Consider the following 18,344-nt stretch of genomic DNA (forward strand, 5'->3'; position numbering starts at 1 on the left):
GCAGCGTGGTGTAATAACCCCCCTCCCTCTTCCTGCTGAGAATACTTCGTGTTGTACAACAAGGACTCTACTGGCTTGTTCTACAATGACTCATTAGGGCATATTCACACACAGCAGTGTCAGCTGCTGTATTAACCTTTATTGATGGAGCTGCAACATAACTAAGAGGATGTGTAATCATTCACATTAGCCTTAGCGGTGCTTGCAGACACCAACACCAGTGTGTTATGGTATTGTGGGAGGAAAGCAGAGAACTTTGGTTACATACTATATACACATTATATGACATGCTTGGCACTCATAAATAACGTGTACATTACCCTGTTGCCTTCCTCGGTACTTCACTTGTATGGATAGTGCAATAACACGTGTGTGTGTATATATATATATATATATATATATATATATATATATATATATTTTAGTGGCGGCACTATATAAATAAATGATGGTGATGATGATTTTGTGGGTCAAACACATATTTATGAGAGTACAACATACTTATCCTGCTTTCCTGGAATGTCCAAAGAGACTCACAAATGTCAGGGTGTTTTCCAGAGATTGGGAGAAGTTGTACCTTTATGACGCGATCACCATAGCCCCGCCCCCAAAACAGTTGATTGGGGCATTGCAATGCAGGGGGTGGGGCCACAATGGCGCAATCGCATCACCAAGCCCCGTTACGCACTTGCTACCCGGCCTGCCCTCTGGGATGTCCAGGAGGGGAAGATTAAAATGTTGGGAAGTGTAGAATGCGGCCTCTATATGACTATTGATCCAGCTTATAAATGGTTTCAGTCATGTTCATTTAGGGCCAAATCTAACTGAAAGTTGCAAATTTGCTTCTAGACAATCGATGCTGCATTGCAGGGGGTGCAAATGCTATTTTATTTTAATTTTTTTGCTGCAGGGAAAATACTCTCTGTTAGTGCATGTAGCAGACAAATACTGCAATTTTTACACAGCAATTTAGAGTTAAACTAGGAAACGTCCTTTCCCAACTCTAAATCTCTCTGAACGTTTTTAAATCCCACCGCCCTGATCCATGATTTTGCAAAGGTGCAACTTGCAGCTGCATTCACTCCTAGCTCTAAATACAGCCCCCATATAAAGGGAGGTTCTCACCTTCATACGAATGAATGGGCTTTCACATGTCATACTGCAACTTTAACTAAATACATTGCTTTATATATCTGGTCTCCCTCTGTGCTTTTCAGCTATGCATTTACATCATCGGGCACACTTTATTTTGTCTCTACCCCTAGATACGACATAGCTCAGCTGTGCACACGGCATTGGTTAGAGATGTAGTCTGAGAGCAATAAATGGTTATATCCAATACAAAGTCTACCACAAAAACACGGTGCGCAAAAGCACAGAATGACACAAAAAGAAAACAAAACAATACATTTAGTAACAATGCAGGAGGCCAGGGGAGGTACCGCAGAGCAGAATTTGGGTAAGGGCCCAGCGTGCAGGAGTCCAGCCAGTTTAGGCATCGTCAAGTCAGTAACGAACAAGACTCCAGTCCTTACAGGTCCCAAAGTTCTTATTCAGTTCAATGCTAATACGCTCTGCTTTCTGCAAGCTGCGTTTAATACAATTGTATCTGAAGAGCTATTAATATGACCTCATCTATGCAAATAAATGGCCCTGACCCCACCGAGCGGGAGCCTGCAGAGTCCTCTGCAAACCCTATTGATTTAGCGTCCTATTGAGAGCAGTGAATGATGATAGTGCAGAGGACTCTGCAGACACGCAGATCGCCCTGATTTATTGGGCATTTAATGGGAATCCAATGTCCCCAGCAGCAGGCGTACGATGAGGAGACTGGGACGCTGCACTCCAATTAATATATTATAAACGGTATCAATGTGCAAGTCATCAACAAGCTTCTCCATATCCATCGCTAGACTGTGAGCTCCCTGGTCAACATATAATACCAGCAGATCAATTCTTCATCCTCAATCCAAATATAGGATTTACATCTGATTGGGTAGGGCAACAGGACAAAGGACCCTGGCAGATTTGTTTGTTATAACTTGTAACATGTATTTATCTTATTTTAATATCCCTTCTGAGATGTTATTTCAGATTGGCCTCTTTTTTAATAAATGTCGCTTTAATTTATAATTGCAATAAAAAGTGAGGTGCAACCCTTTAACTATGACAGGTTGCCTTCCTGCTGCCTCCATTCCCCTCCTCACATCATGTCACTGCCCCTGTCACATGCAGCCCTGTCCTCACTTACACATCACTAATCTCCTGATATACTCTGTGCTGCTGGAGGACCCTGCTCATCCTACTATATAACTCTCAGTCTGTGACTTCCTGCTGCCTCCATTCCCCTCATCACATCATGTCACTGTCCCTGTCACATGCAGCCCTGTCCTCACTAACCCAATCGGATGCGTGGACAGGTCAATTCCTCCCACACTCAACTCCATTCCGAGGATCCGATTGGCTGCAAGCCGTTCTCTCCCGCCCACTTCAGATTTGGGGCACACGGACGAACATGAGACGAAGGCTGATATTAAAAAGGTGCTCGGATCCTAACCATTAAATATAAATGGTTCTATTGGGCGATTTGGATCATTAGCCACAATTATAACCAACGTTATCCCCCACTCCAGTATACAAACACTCAGCAGAACAGGATTACCTTGATAGACTGTAAGCTCTTCAGCACAGACTATCATCTACTTCATTTGAACACGAATATACATTATAATAGTAATAATCTAAGTATTTTAAATGTTACGCTTTTATTGCCGGCCCCTTTCAATCTGCAAATGCGGCCCCTGGACCAGAAAAGGTTGCCCACTCCTGCTACAAATGGCCGCCACGGATCATTATAGAGGGACTTTGGCGAGCCAGCGTGCACTCATTGGATGCTCACAGAAGATCTACCTCGTTAACGACCTTTAGAAAATGTCTGTAATTGACAACTTGACATTTGAAAGTTAATAAGGTCCTTAGTTTAGTAATTACATCTAGTTTACCTCCCACAAACACTCTGCTGCACACTAGCGCCATTTAGTAACCATAGGTCCTGTTCCTCAGGGTGAGAAGCAGGAATCAGCTGCTATAAAAACAAGTCTGCTCGTCTCTGGAGCCTTCTTAGGCAAACACAGCGAGGAGACTATTAATATTTTATAGATAGATGTCGGTATGAGGAGGATATTATTGAATTGTACATCGTATTTTCTATTGCGACACCTGGCGATTTCTCACCTCCAAATACAATGTTAGTGCCATCCCTGAGGGATAGAGGATTGTCCGGAATGGAGGGTTTTTTTTTTGAATCTTACATTTTACAATTTAAATGCAGCATCTATCACAGCCTGGATTTCAGTAACCAGCTACGAACATCACAAATCAACACAGCACTGACTAATGCTGCAGTCTGTGCGGTAACTGCAATCAGTCACCGCTTTTCCAGTATTGCAATTTAGCCATTTTACTGAACGACTGTCACAAGAAAGTAACTAGCTGCCCAGCATCAGTGTACTCATCATTGGCTCAGCGCACAGACCCGGCTGGCTCCGTTGTTAGTCTATGTTCAAGGGAATGCCGCGGTATGTCTACCTGGAACCAGTGACATCATCATCATTTATTTATATAGCGCCACTGATTCCGCAGCGCTGTACAGAGAACTCACTCACATCAGTCCCTGCCCCATTGGAGCTTACAGTCTAAATATCCTAACACACACGCACACAGAGAGAGAGAGAGACTGGTGTCAATTTTGATAGCAGCCAATTAACCTACCAGTAGGTTTTTGGAGTGTGGGAGGAAACTGGAGCACCCGGAGGAAACCCACGCAAACACAGGGAGAACGTACAAACTCCACACAGATAAGGCCATGGTCGGGAATCAAACTCATTACCCCAGTGCTGTGAGACAGAAGTGCTAACCACTGAGCCACTGTGCTGCCCATCTTGATTGTCCACAATCAATCGACAGAGCCACAGATATAGGTTTGTGTTCAGATTAAAAAAAAAAAAAATCAAAACACAGTAACTTTCAATCTACAACACTCTAAAACAACTATTTGCATGCGCACAAACATCCACATTTCCTGCCACGACCCACCTAAGACCCTGTGGGCTACGTACACAGTCCCTTACACCGCGTGTGGTTTTATATAGGCGTCTTCTCTTGCAAAAGGATGTTGGGAAATCATAGAAAGTCTGTAACGTAGAGCCGAGATTCACCATCGGCCTCATTCCTTCTACCCTCCAGGCTACAGAAACCACAGCCGTCAACTCGTTCCCAAATACAGTTTAAATGCGCTTCCTCCTATGCAAACACGTAATGCACGATGGACCTTGTTGCCTATGATCCCCATCATAACAGGGGCTATGATGACATTTTGTGCAACTCAAATGCTCAATGAATACAACGCCCTATAAATAGATCAGTTTAATTGCATTAAACAACAACAACAACAAAAAAGTTATCTTGAATAGTAAATGATTTACACCAAGAACTGTCCCTATAAACAAGCGACAGCAACTACTTGTCAGAGCCAAACAACGTATAGAAGTATAATGGACAGACAGATGCAATAGCTTCATATACAGCTTGTGTCTCTCCTAGGAGCCTGAGTGATGTAGCAGGGGATCTGTTACACAGTGGAATTCCCTTTGGCTCTCGTCCATCAGCTTACATTCCCACTGGCGTTTGCAAAGCATTTTTCGTTTTAAAGCGTCTGTAATAAACACACACAAACCGCATTGCATTTACGGACGTGCCTGAAAAGGTGTTTTTCAAACAGGAAGTTCTGTTGCTGAAGCAAAATGCACGTGGAAACGGATATGTAAATGTTTCTAAACCACATCACGAGGCATTGACAACACCCCCCGTTAAGATAAAATGTATTTTTTCAACCGTGTTGACATGAGACAGAACAAGGAATGTTAAAATAGAAGCGCACTGTAGACCAAAATAATAAAAAAGCAAATTTATAATGTTTGCATTTTTTGACACATCGAATCTTCTTTGGCTTAGTATTATGTTCTTATGATGTTACAATTTCTCCATCACTCGCCATCCAAAACGAATGCTGTTGAAATTACATATGTGTATACCTGTGTTTGTTGCTAAAAACCTCAATAAAAACTTATTTTATAAAAAAAAAAAAAAAAAGCAAATTTATATGGTCTGTTATGATTTCTGTTTTAATTTGTGTTAGAAATGCCTCTTAGCTGCGGAGTTTAAGGCCACGGTGTATGTAGCCGGGTCCAGGAGCCGGAGGACCAAGCTCCGCTTACAGCGGAGAGAGGTGTCATAGACACACTGACAAGCCGCCTTGGTCTCTCACTCTGCATTATTGACAACGTGACTGTCACTCACAAGAGAGGTGTCACTGCCAGGCCAAGGGGCTGTGGATGGCACCGTCTACCGGATCAGCCACTTCTGGATATTAGTGTCAGGGAATGGAACCAAATTTACAAACCGGATACAGGTGATAATAGGGGGGGGGGGGAATGGCTGCCGGTCAAGGCTGAATATATAGGGGGTGTTCACCAGCGTGAGCTGTAGATAGTAAATTACTGACTATAGGGTGAGAGAGTGTTAAACTAAATGTCATAGGCAGGGACTGGGAATGGCCGCAGGTACGTGCCCGAGGAGCCTGCATTCTAAACGGGCAGCGGTGTACAGCTAGACAGCAGATTACACAGGTACGAGACAGTCAGGATGGAGCAGAGAGCAGCAGATTACACAGGTACGAGACAGTCAGGATGGAGCAGCAGATTACACAGGTAAGAGACAGTCAGGATGGAGCAGAGAGCAGCAGATTACACAGGTACGAGACAGTCAGGATAGAGCAGACAGTAGATTACACAGGTAAGAGACAGCCAGGACTGAGCAGAGAGCAGCAGATTACACAGGTACGAGACAGTCAGGATGGAGCAGCAGATTACACAGGTAAGAGACAGTCAGGATGGAGCAGACAGTAGATTACACAGGTAAGAGACAGCCAGGACTGAGCAGAGAGCAGCAGATTACACAGGTACGAGACAGTCAGGATGGAGCAGAGAGCAGCAGATTACACAGGTACGAGACAGTCAGGATAGAGCAGAGAGCAGCAGATTACACAGGTACGAGACAGTCAGGATGGAGCAGAGAGCAGCAGATTACACAGGTACGAGACAGTCAGGATGGAGCAGAGAGCAGCAGATTACACAGGTAAGAGACAGTCAGGATGGAGCAGACAGTAGATTACACAGGTAAGAGACAGCCAGGACGGAGCAGAGAGCAGCAGATTACACAGGTACGAGACAGTCAGGATAGAGCAGCAGATTACACAGGTAAGAGACAGTCAGGATGGAGCAGACAGTAGATTACACAGGTAAGAGACAGCCAGGACTGAGCAGAGAGCAGCAGATTACACAGGTAGGAGACAGTCAGGACGGAGCAGAGAGCAGCAGATTACACAGGTACGAGACAGTCAGGACGGAGCAGAGAGCAGCAGATTACACAGGTACGAGACAGTCAGGACGGAGCAGAGAGCAGCAGATTACACAGGTACGAGACAGTCAGGACGGAGCAGAGAGCAGCAGATTACACAGGTACGAGACAGTCAGGACGGAGCAGAGAGCAGCAGATTACACAGGTACGAGACAGTCAGGACGGAGCAGAGAGCAGCAGATTACACAGGTACGAGACAGTCAGGACGGTGAAGAGAGCAGCAGATTACACAGGTACGAGACAGTCAGGATGGAGCAGACAGCAGATTACACAGGTACGAGACAGTCAGGACGGAGCAGAGAGCAGCAGATTACACAGGTACGAGACAGTCAGGACGGTGCAGAGAGCAGCAGATTACACAGGTAAGAGACAGTCAGGATTGAGCAGACAGCAGATTACACAGGTAAGAGACAGTCAGGATGGAGCAGACAGCAGATTACACAGGTACGAGACAGTCAGGACGGAGCAGAGAGCAGCAGATTACACAGGTACGAGACAGTCAGGACGGAGCAGAGAGCAGCAGATTACACAGGTACGAGACAGTCAGGACGGAGCAGAGAGCAGCAGATTACACAGGTACGAGACAGTCAGGACGGTGAAGAGAGCAGCAGATTACACAGGTACGAGACAGTCAGGATGGAGCAGACAGCAGATTACACAGGTACGAGACAGTCAGGACGGAGCAGAGAGCAGCAGATTACACAGGTACGAGACAGTCAGGACGGTGCAGAGAGCAGCAGATTACACAGGTAAGAGACAGTCAGGATTGAGCAGACAGCAGATTACACAGGTAAGAGACAGTCAGGATGGAGCAGACAGCAGATTACACAGGTACGAGACAGTCAGGACGGAGCAGAGAGCAGCAGATTACACAGGTACGAGACAGTCAGGACGGAGCAGACAGCAGCAGATTACACAGGTACGAGACAGTCAGGACGGAGCAGACAGCAGCAGATTACACAGGTAAGAGACAGTCAGGACGGAGCAGACAGCAGCAGATTACACAGGTACGAGACAGTCAGGACGGAGCAGACAGCAGCAGATTACACAGGTAAGAGACAGTCAGGACGGAGCAGACAGCAGCAGATTACACAGGTAAGAGACAGTCAGGACGGAGCAGACAGCAGCAGATTACACAGGTAAGAGACAGTCAGGACGGAGCAGACAGCAGCAGATTACACAGGTAAGAGACAGTCAGGACGGAGCAGACAGCAGCAGATTACACAGGTAAGAGACAGTCAGGACGGAGCAGAGAGCAGCAGATTACACAGGTAAGAGACAGTCAGGACGGAGCAGAGAGCAGCAGATTACACAGGTAAGAGACAGTCAGGACGGAGCAGAGAGCAGCAGATTACACAGGTAAGAGACAGTCAGGACGGAGCAGAGAGCAGCAGATTACACAGGTAAGAGACAGTCAGGACGGAGCAGAGAGCAGCAGATTACACAGGTAAGAGACAGTCAGGACGGAGCAGAGAGCAGCAGATTACACAGGTAAGAGACAGTCAGGACGGAGCAGAGAGCAGCAGATTACACAGGTAAGAGACAGTCAGGACGGAGCAGAGAGCAGCAGATTACACAGGTAAGAGACAGTCAGGACGGAGCAGAGAGCAGCAGATTACACAGGTAAGAGACAGTCAGGACGGAGCAGAGAGCAGCAGATTACACAGGTAAGAGACAGTCAGGACGGAGCAGAGAGCAGCAGATTACACAGGTAAGAGACAGTCAGGACGGAGCAGAGAGCAGCAGATTACACAGGTAAGAGACAGTCAGGACGGAGCAGAGAGCAGCAGATTACACAGGTAAGAGACAGTCAGGACGGAGCAGAGAGCAGCAGATTACACAGGTAAGAGACAGTCAGGACGGAGCAGACAGCAGCAGATTACACAGGTAAGAGACAGTCAGGACGGAGCAGACAGCAGCAGATTACACAGGTAAGAGACAGTCAGGACGGAGCAGAGAGCAGCAGATTACACAGGTAAGAGACAGTCAGGACGGAGCAGAGAGCAGCAGATTACACAGGTAAGACACAGTCAGGACGGAGCAGAGAGCAGCAGATTACACAGGTAAGAGACAGTCAGGACGGAGCAGACAGCAGCAGATTACACAGGTAAGAGACAGTCAGGACGGAGCAGACAGCAGCAGATTACACAGGTAAGAGACAGTCAGGACGGAGCAGACAGCAGCAGATTACACAGGTAAGAGACAGTCAGGACGGAGCAGACAGCAGATTACACAGGTAAGAGACAGTCAGGACGGAGCAGACAGCAGATTACACAGGTAAGAGACAGTCAGAGCCAGGAAGGCAGCAGGTAACAGCCAGAGACGGAGCTGTTGAAGTGACAGATGTAGGCTGGCAGGTTGGAGACAAGATGGCAGGTACTGAAAAAACAGGTCAATGAGATGCTGGAGGTCCCCGGCTGTGTGACATCTATCACCCCCCCAGTCACAGGCAGGTGAGGACACTGGCAGCGGTCCCCTGGCAGTGACACCCTCCACCAGAATAGCAGCTCAGGAATGTACACACAAACAGATCAGGGCTGCTCACCATTTTCACAGACCAAGCCAGGCCCAGCGGCTGCCACCTCCATGTTAACCCCTTCTCTGCCAGGCAGCATTAACCCTTACACCCCCCAGTCTACCCATCTGGTACTTACCGGGCCTCTCCTCTTCAGGGTGACATTTTTCCAGAGCAGCAGATGAAGCTGGTGCAGGAACCCCATGGTAAGTGGTCTCCTGAGCCCCCTCTTTATATCCCCCTGATCTTTACACCAGATACTTATATAAACAGGCGGTCAGATGCAGAAATCCCATCCATGGTGCTGACAACAGAGTCATTGCAAACCCCAGGATACAGTCTCCAAACAAAAAAAAATAAATGCTGTGTGGATCATATAGCAACAATGGATTGTGGGAAAAGAGGGGGGATCCAGGGGGGGATCACCAGCTATGGATGTGGGAGCCCCTCTCCTGCAGAGCCTGAGCACACTGACCAGCAGTCAGCCTAGTTCTGCGGTCTGGACAGCAATCAGCTGTGTTTTCATCTCTTCTGCCTCCTCCTCTGCTGCATTGAGCTCCATCCCCTGCCAGTCTGCCTGGGCCCGGCCCACTCTTAAAGGGCCCGCCTCACTCATTCTGCAAACACCATGCCTGTCAGCTGTATAGCACCAACATAATCCGTAGCGTTGCACTGCAAGGAAAGCTGCTCATGCACTCAGCTGCCCCTGGGGTGCAAACCTTGTTATCTACCAGCCAATTAAACATCATCCATGCATTTCATTTTTCTAGATGCAATATTTTTTTTTATATGCATCCAACCTCCTAATATATCAATATTTATATATAATATTATTAATATGGAAAGCATGTAGGATCTACACTCTGCTTTATCCTTTGCAGTAAGCAGCAGTTGCATTTGTTGCCTAATCTGCATTACTGGCAGGGGGGGGGGGGCAGGTAAGGTACCTGCTCTACCTCCAGCCGCAGCTTGTAGGTTATAGGGTTATAACAGCTCACAGAGTTGTGGGATCTCTGGCAATGACTGTGCAGGAAGTGATCACAGACTGTAGAAAGAAAACAATCCCTATGTGCAGCTGTCGGGTTAGGGGGAGGAGGGCGGTGTTTGACTCCTCTGCAACCTGTGGCTGAGCAGTCTAAGGGGATCTGCCAGTCCTGACATCCTGAGACTTGTAGTTCCACAACAGCCAGAGAGCCAATTATGCATTGCAACATGTGATAAACCAGCTGTCGTGGAACTACAAGTTCCAGCATTGCTGTTCTATATGGTCTGTTTTTTGTTATGTTTTTTTTTTTGCATGACAGGGTAGGTTGCATTAACCCTTACACAGCCTTGTAGTTGATGTAAGTTTGGGTATACTGGCAGCGTAAGGGTTAACTACTGTGGGTGTGCTAGACCAGTGGGGCTGCCAGCTGTTTCGGTGTGATTGTACTGCACTGCAGTATATGTTGGCGCCTCATTGAGTGAATATGTTAATAAAAAAAAGGAGGATAGTTTAATCCTACACCACAAATATATCTTATCTTTGTGAATAGCATCTAGTTATAAATGAGGTGAAAAACGAAGGAAAAGTTCAATTAATTAAGGGGGCGCAATTTCGCCCCTGTTGTGTCCCAACAGTGATATTAGGCAGCACATTAAGATGAAGGTCTTACTCTTGCAAACATGCACATAGGCAAAAAATGTTTTGCAAAAAAAAAAGATGGATGAAGATATACGGTCATATCAGTACCTCATCAGCTCCTGTCTGACAATATGACCTAGGGGCATGAATACAAGTATTTGGGGGAACGAAACAACAGGGCTGATCATCCAACAGACTAACTAGGCTGTAGCCTAGGGCGCAAGGCTTTTTTTTTGGAGGGGGGGGAACAAAATTTGTAGGGGTGCAAAATTGTGTCAGGGAGAGGTAAAAACTGAAATTAATTTTAAAATATAAGGGAATAGTTTAAAAAAAAGAAAAACATGGAAGAAAATGTGTAGTAGGGTTTTAATCTTGACGTATTCGCATGGTAAAGGCTGATGACAATGAGTCATTGTTAAGGACAAGTTCGTTGCAACCTACTGCATAACAGCCTGGCGAGGAAGGTGAGGGGTTCGTAATGGTCTTAATAACCTAAATCAGCCCCTGCTAAGCAAGCTAGATAACGCAGATTCCCAGTTATCTTTAGAGTCCCAATAAAGACGGAACAGTCTCTCTCTCTCCTCTGTCAGCATAAAGGACTGTTTTATAGAAAACAGGTGAACGAGATACAGTCATTTCCCAATGTGAAGTAACAACTAATATAGTCACCTTTATCAATTGTATATTGTTTATGATAGAGTCATTATGATAAAATTTAACTGTAACTTAATCTTTTATGATCTAATAAGGAAACTTATTTCATGTAAAACGTTTTGTCTGATTACGTGAGGTGGAAAGGTATTGAGAAATACCATTTTTGCTTTTGGGGGAAATTGGTGCTTTGCAGTCATTTTGTGCCAAGTGTGGTGAGTTATAATAAGATAAACTCATCACTCCTGTATTTAATATCTTATCAATGCGAATAACATAAAACTTTAGTAGCTTATAAATAACAGCAATAAAGTTGTGTAACGCAAGTCGAAAGTGAATGACAGGAAACTAACCATCTGTCATCAATACAGCATAAAATCCATTCAATGTGAGTGACAGAAATATTATTTCTTAAGTTCTATAATATAAAGTTAACAGGAGGTAAAAGCGTAAAAGACAATATAATGTGTGTGAAACACACAGAAATAAACATATAACTTACATTCAGGGGGTAGATATATCAAACCTTCTAGCATCCAATCAGATTCTAGCTCTCATGTTCTAGTATGTATCAGATAAATGATAGCTAGAATCTGATTGGTTGCTATGGGCAACACCTCCGCTTGTGATTGTATTAGTAATGGCAGGGATGCATATAACAGGGACAATGTCATAATGTGAGGAGGGGAATGGAAGCATGAGGGATGCCACAGACTGAGTTACATGGTGAAAGAAGCAGGGCCTTAAAAAACACCAGGGGGTATATTTACTAAACTGCGGGTTTGAAAGAGTGGAGATGTTGCCTATAGCAACTATTCAGATTCTAGCTGTCATTTTGTACAATGTACTAAATAAATGATAATTAGAATCTGATTGGTTGCTATAGGCAACATCTCCACTTTTTCAAACCCGCAGTTTGGTAAATATACCCGCAACTCTGGCCAAACCAGGAAGGCTTTCTGGAAATTTACATGTTCTCTGGAGCCAGCGTTTCCACGGTGTATAGGAGGCATAATCCGGTATGAAAATGAATTGACGGGAACTTGCAAATGACTTCTAGGAGATGATGCTTCAAGGTTCTGTGCAGGCTGGGAACTCACCAATATTTTGCATGGAATCACTGACCGTTCACATCCTGTCATCCCCAACAGCACTAAATGCAAACAGCTCAGGTACTCTAATTTATCAGTCAGTGGAATAGGATGATCTCCAAACACAGAAGAAACGATGTACCCATGTACAGATTGGTGCCAGTTTGGTAGTTTTCGCAAATAATTGGGACGTCGTCACTGCCCCCAAACCAATAAAATGTTGATCATCATCATTTATTTATATAGCGCCACTAACTCTGCAGCACTGTACCGAGAACTCACTCACATCAGTCCCTGCCCCATTGGAGCTTACAGTCTAAATTCCCTAACATACACACACAGACTAGGGGCAATTTAATAGCAGCCAATTAACCTAACAGTATGTGTTTGGAGTGTGGGAGGAAACCAGAGCACCCGGAGGAAACCCATGCAAACACGGGGAGAACATACAAACTCCACACAGATAAGGCCATGGTTGGGAATCAAACTCATGACCTCAGTGCTGTGATGCAGAAGTGCTAACCACTGAGCCACCGTGCTGCCCTTATAGCTATTATCTTCTAGAATGTAGTAGATAAATGATAGCTAGAATCCAATTGGTTGCTATGGGCAACACCCCCCACTTTCCATCAGTCCCAACAGACATCAGATTGATCCCAATCAGATTATGGATATTTTTGGGGGGCCCTCATTTTGGAACGTGTAGCCAATCTGGTTGCCCTAAGGTTAGTTTTGTCTCTGCAGCAAACAGCTTTTCTTTTTTTTTTTTTTTATAATGCAGAAGGGAGCCAGCACTCCCTGGGTAATTCAAGGCATTAAAACAACACCTGTTTGATGATAGAGAACAAATGCAGTGAGTCTTTCTAACCATTGCAGCAAAGCGAGTGTAAGCTGCTTGGGAAGCGGACGAGGCCGCTGCTGTCTGTGCTTTACATGCGTAAACAGCTGCGGATTTAAACCTTGACAATGTCACCGTATTTTCTGCAGCGATGATGCTTCGCAGGCTGCTCCGAGATGATTTGGTTTCCCAGGCAATGCATTCCGACTCGTTCTTTGTTTGCAGATAATATTTCTGGGTTACAGATGCTCTCTGCACTGTAGAATGGAGTTTCATTCATAAGACGCTGACGGTAAACACGTAGCTAGTCACTAAAGCCAAAGCCAGCAGCTATATTTAATCAAAGCATTTCTAATCGCGAAACTCGGACAAAAGCCTTAAAAGTAGATCTATTACCTCAAACCAGCACTGGCAGCCATTTTCAGGGTCCAAATGAACACGGCCGATCACATATCTGCCAAGTGTCCTGAATTCCGTGTAGGTCTCCCGGACTCCCGGGAGAGTAGGACATCCTCCCGCATCTGGCCACTTCCTAGTGAAGTGGGCAGGATTTGGAGCCTCCATGACGCAATTCTCGGGGAATTGTGTAATTTTGTGATGAGCCGAAATGAAACGATTCGCCGAGCCCTGGCCCCACACACCCACCTCTCCCCCAGAACTCCCGCAGACCAACATTTAAAAGTTGTCAATATCAACTATCAATCCAGTAGAAACTAGTGACGTCACTGAGGCAGCCATTTTGTGGACTGAACCAATATTTATGATACACCTCCCAAAATGTCCGCCACTCTCAGCGGGCGAGGCTGTGTCATGACGGGGGCGCTAGGCTGTCTATTAGATACCTCCCCTCCCCCAACAGTCTCATCCGCAGGAAAAACGTCCCCGGGCGAGACCGTGGGACAGAGCGCTAAAATCAGGACTGTCCTACTAAAATCAGGACAGTTGGGAGGTATGGTTTATGGAATCAATATTATCAATTTATATAGCGCCACTGATTCCGCAGCGCTGTACAGAGAACTCATTCACATCAGTCCCTGCCCCATTGGGGCTTACAGTCTAAATTCCCTAATATACACACACACACAGACAGAGAGACTAGGGTCAATTTTTATAGCAGCCAATTAACCTACAAGTATGTTTTTGGAGTGTGGGAAGAAACCGGAGCACCCAGCAGAAACCCACGCATGCACGGGGAGAACATACAAACTCCACACAGATAAGGTCATGGAGGGGAATTGAACTCATGACCCCAGTGCTGTGAGGCAGAAATGCTAACCACTGAGCCACCGTGCTGCCCAAATCAAAATGTGCTTTATATGCGTTCAAAGTGCGTTTTATAACATGTATCTGTGACAAAACAAAAAGTTATTCAAACGCACGTGGAAAACGAATAAGTAAATGCTTGTTAACTGCATCTCCCCTGGTTTACAAAGCCATCCCACTGAGATGAATGAAAAGCTTTATCCATCAAGAGTACAAGTGATGCCTAACACACTGCAGAAATAAGAGCTATCTAGTGGCAGTAACCTGAAAACACCAGCAGAGGGCAGACAGATCCAGCGACAGCTAATTGCATGCAGCATATTGTACTTGTACTCTTGGATAAACTCCTCAGCATTTAATCTCCACTCTGCTGTGGTATTTAAAGGAACATTCAGCCTAAAATACAAGTTGACTTAAAATGTATGAATCAGATAGACAGAGAGGTAGTCTTAGTTCATTGTGAATAAAAAAACAGACAATAATTTATTATATAAGTATTCACCACTCAATTAAACCATGACACAGTCAGGTGTATTCAGAGGTCACGAAACAAATTCATTGGAGTCCACCTACGCACAATTAAAATGTTTCACAAAAATAAAAAATAAAAAAATACTAGGGATAGTATAGTTGTTTTGAGCTTCATCATGAAAACCAAAGAACATTCAAAATACATCCACAAAAAGGTGAATGCAAAACCCCAATGAGGGGAAGGGAATTTCAAAGACTTTTAGTATTCCCCACAGGGGGCAGCATGGGCGGTGCAAGCTGTAGAGAAATCTTGCTGCGGTCTGCAAGAGACCCAGGACTTGGAAGATTTCGGGACAATGACCCAAGGAGCACAGCAAAACCCACATTGTAGCGTCATAAATACAAAAAGAAATCAATGTCAGAGTGGAATTTAAGCCCAGGGGGTATATTTACTAAACTGCGGGTTTGAAAAAGTAGAGATGTCGCCTATAGCAACCAATCAGATTCTAGCTATCATTTTGTAGACTGTACTAAATAAATGACAGCTATAACCTGATTGGTTGCTATAGGCAACATCTCCACTTTTTCAAACCCGCAGTTTAGTAAATCTAGCCCCCAGATCTCAATGGAATAAGAGCTTTTAGAAAAGGTTAAGCACAAGTAGAAATGTATTTTAGGGACAAATGTCGAATGGCTGCTTATCACATCCGCATTTAATATGCACTTAGATTATATTGGGTAGAGAGATGCAGAATATAATCTGTGCTTTTTTTTGCTTCCAAACGTTGTAATAAAACTCCCATCTGACATTTCCAGAACAATAGTATAACAGTATTAATCTGGCGTTATCCTGGTTCCTGGTATAAGAAAACAGATTGCACCATGTGCCTGAAACTGGATCCTAGCTGGTACTGAAGCCTTTCATACAATGCAGCTGTGTTTTCATGTTTTAAGCTTTTAAACGTAAGGTATGGCCTGTTATCAACGTTATAGCAATACATTTTCATGTTAACTCTTTTCTGTCTGTTTTACTAATTCCGAATCATTATGGGTCATTGACGAATAAGAAAATCTGCGGGTCCAAAACGTTTCTTTATGCGCCAAACGCTTTTCAAGGTGAATACCCACCTGGCGGACTGTGGAAAGAACTCTGCAACTAGTTTTAGGCATTGGCAGAAGGCAGCACGGTGGCTCAGTGGTTAGCACTTCTGCCTCACAGCACTGGGGTCATGAGTTCGATTCCCGACCATGGCCTTATCTGTGTGGAGTTTGTATGTTCTCCCTGTGTTTGCGTGGGTTTCCTCCGGGTGCTCCGGTTTCCTCCCACACTCCAAAAACATACTGGTAGGTTAATTGGCTGCTGTCAAAATTGACCCTAGTGTGTGTGTATGTTAGGGAATTTAGACTGTAAGCTCCAATGGGGCATGGACTGATGTGAATGAGTCCTCTGTACAGCGCTGCGGAATTAGTGGCGCTATATAAATAAATGATAATGATGAATTTTACTGCGCAAAAGAAATGTTGAGCAACCGCTGATGGCGAACATATTTTATAAAAAGTTTAAAAAAATAAATAAAAATGTTTTATCATATAACTGTAGCACTCCGGATGTACGTACGTTTAACCTGCGTTATTGACATGTACGCGTCTCTGTAGCTATCACAGGACAACGCATTTAAGATTTGTTTTCAAAACGCATTGTATGCACTTTGCTCAATGAAAAGTTAATTATTTAGTTAGTTCTTTTATACTAATTTCTGAAACAAGCAAAAAAAGTATATGGACTATATTTGAATTTTTTTTATTTTTTTTTGCTAACTATTATACTGTTATAAAAAATATAAAAATATATGTGCGCTATAGATGAATAACCTCAGGATATAAAAATATTAGTACTATGCCAATGAAGCTGCTGCTTCCACTAAGCAGCCTGCTGTGGTTGCTTGCCAGTATGTGTAATAGACAAAAGTATAAATTGGGAAGCGCTAATATTATTAGCTATTTATTAAACATATAACAATAAACAAAATAGCACTTGTAAAAACAAAAACAAAAGTACAAGTGCTATTATTGTTTATTTTATATGTTTAATAAATAGCTAATGATATCATTGCTTCCCAATTTATACTTTTATCTATTATACTGTTAGCAGTTGTTATTTTAATTTATGATCAAATGAAAGTTATGTGCGTTCTGATGTGCAATTATTGTACATCATCATCATCATCATCACCATTTATTTATATAGCACCACTAATTCCGCAGCGCTGTACAGAGAACTCACTCACATCAGTCCCTGCCCCATTGGGGCTTTCAGTCTAAATTCCCTAACATACACACACAGACTACGGTCAATTTAATAGCAGCCAATTAACCTACCAGTATGTTTTTAGAGTGTGGGAGGAAACCGGAGCACCCGGAGGAAATTCACACAAACATGGGGAGAACATACTTAACATTTCACACCACTCACACCATTATCCTGTTCCCTCCACTACTTCACTCCTCCCCCCAGTCCAAGTTTGTACTGCCCCCCTGTCCAAGTTTTTCCTTCTCCCCCCCCCCAGTCCAAGTTTTCACTCCTTCCCTCCCATTCCTCCCCCCCAGTCCAAGTTTGTACTCCTTCTCCCTCCCACACACACATGTGCGTATACTTCAGTCCGTTACGTGTGTCGACGCTTCTGGAACGCACAGACTGTTTAGACAGAGCATATTTCCACCCCTATTCGTAGCGCATCTTAATAAAACCTTTCATTTGAATACGGCCGGAACTACGGAAAAGTTGCATAATCTTCTCAAACACGTAAATTCCATCCAATTTGCATTTGGACTTGAACTAGGCCCCAGTATGTTTAGTGTCCGCTTCATTAGAATTCTCAGATACCAGGAATAGGAAGTAACAGCAGTTTAAATATTAATGAAATTCAAATCTTCCAACATGACCCATTTCTCCAGATACGTTTTTTTTTTTCAATTCCCAACTGAATGAATCTGAGCTGAATTAAAGGGGCCACTAAACCTAAAAATACAAGTTGTCTTACGTAATAATAATACAAGAGTTACTGGTAACACAAACCAATACAGAAAATATGTAGATGTTTCAGAACCAAAGTTATTACAGATAAAATTGCAACCATGAAGGGAGTTATTTTGCAACACACTGCAGACTTCGCTTGGATACTTTTAATTTGACTGTTAATGAGACACACCAGTGCAAAGCTACAGCATTTCCAGTGCACTTCGTAAATGAACACCAGTGCGTGCCGAATTAAATGGGGTTTGATAAAAAAAAATAAAAAATGATATTTTTATTGGTGGGTTCCGCTGCTATGTAATGAGCCAAGGTGCAAAACACGATCCTATTAAAGGCTTAGGTGTATATTTACTAAACCTGGGGTTTGAAAAAGTGGAGAT

The sequence above is a fragment of the Mixophyes fleayi genome, chromosome 9, assembly GCF_038048845.1.
Source record: "Mixophyes fleayi isolate aMixFle1 chromosome 9, aMixFle1.hap1, whole genome shotgun sequence".
In the NCBI taxonomy this organism is placed as follows: Eukaryota; Metazoa; Chordata; class Amphibia; order Anura; family Limnodynastidae; genus Mixophyes; species Mixophyes fleayi.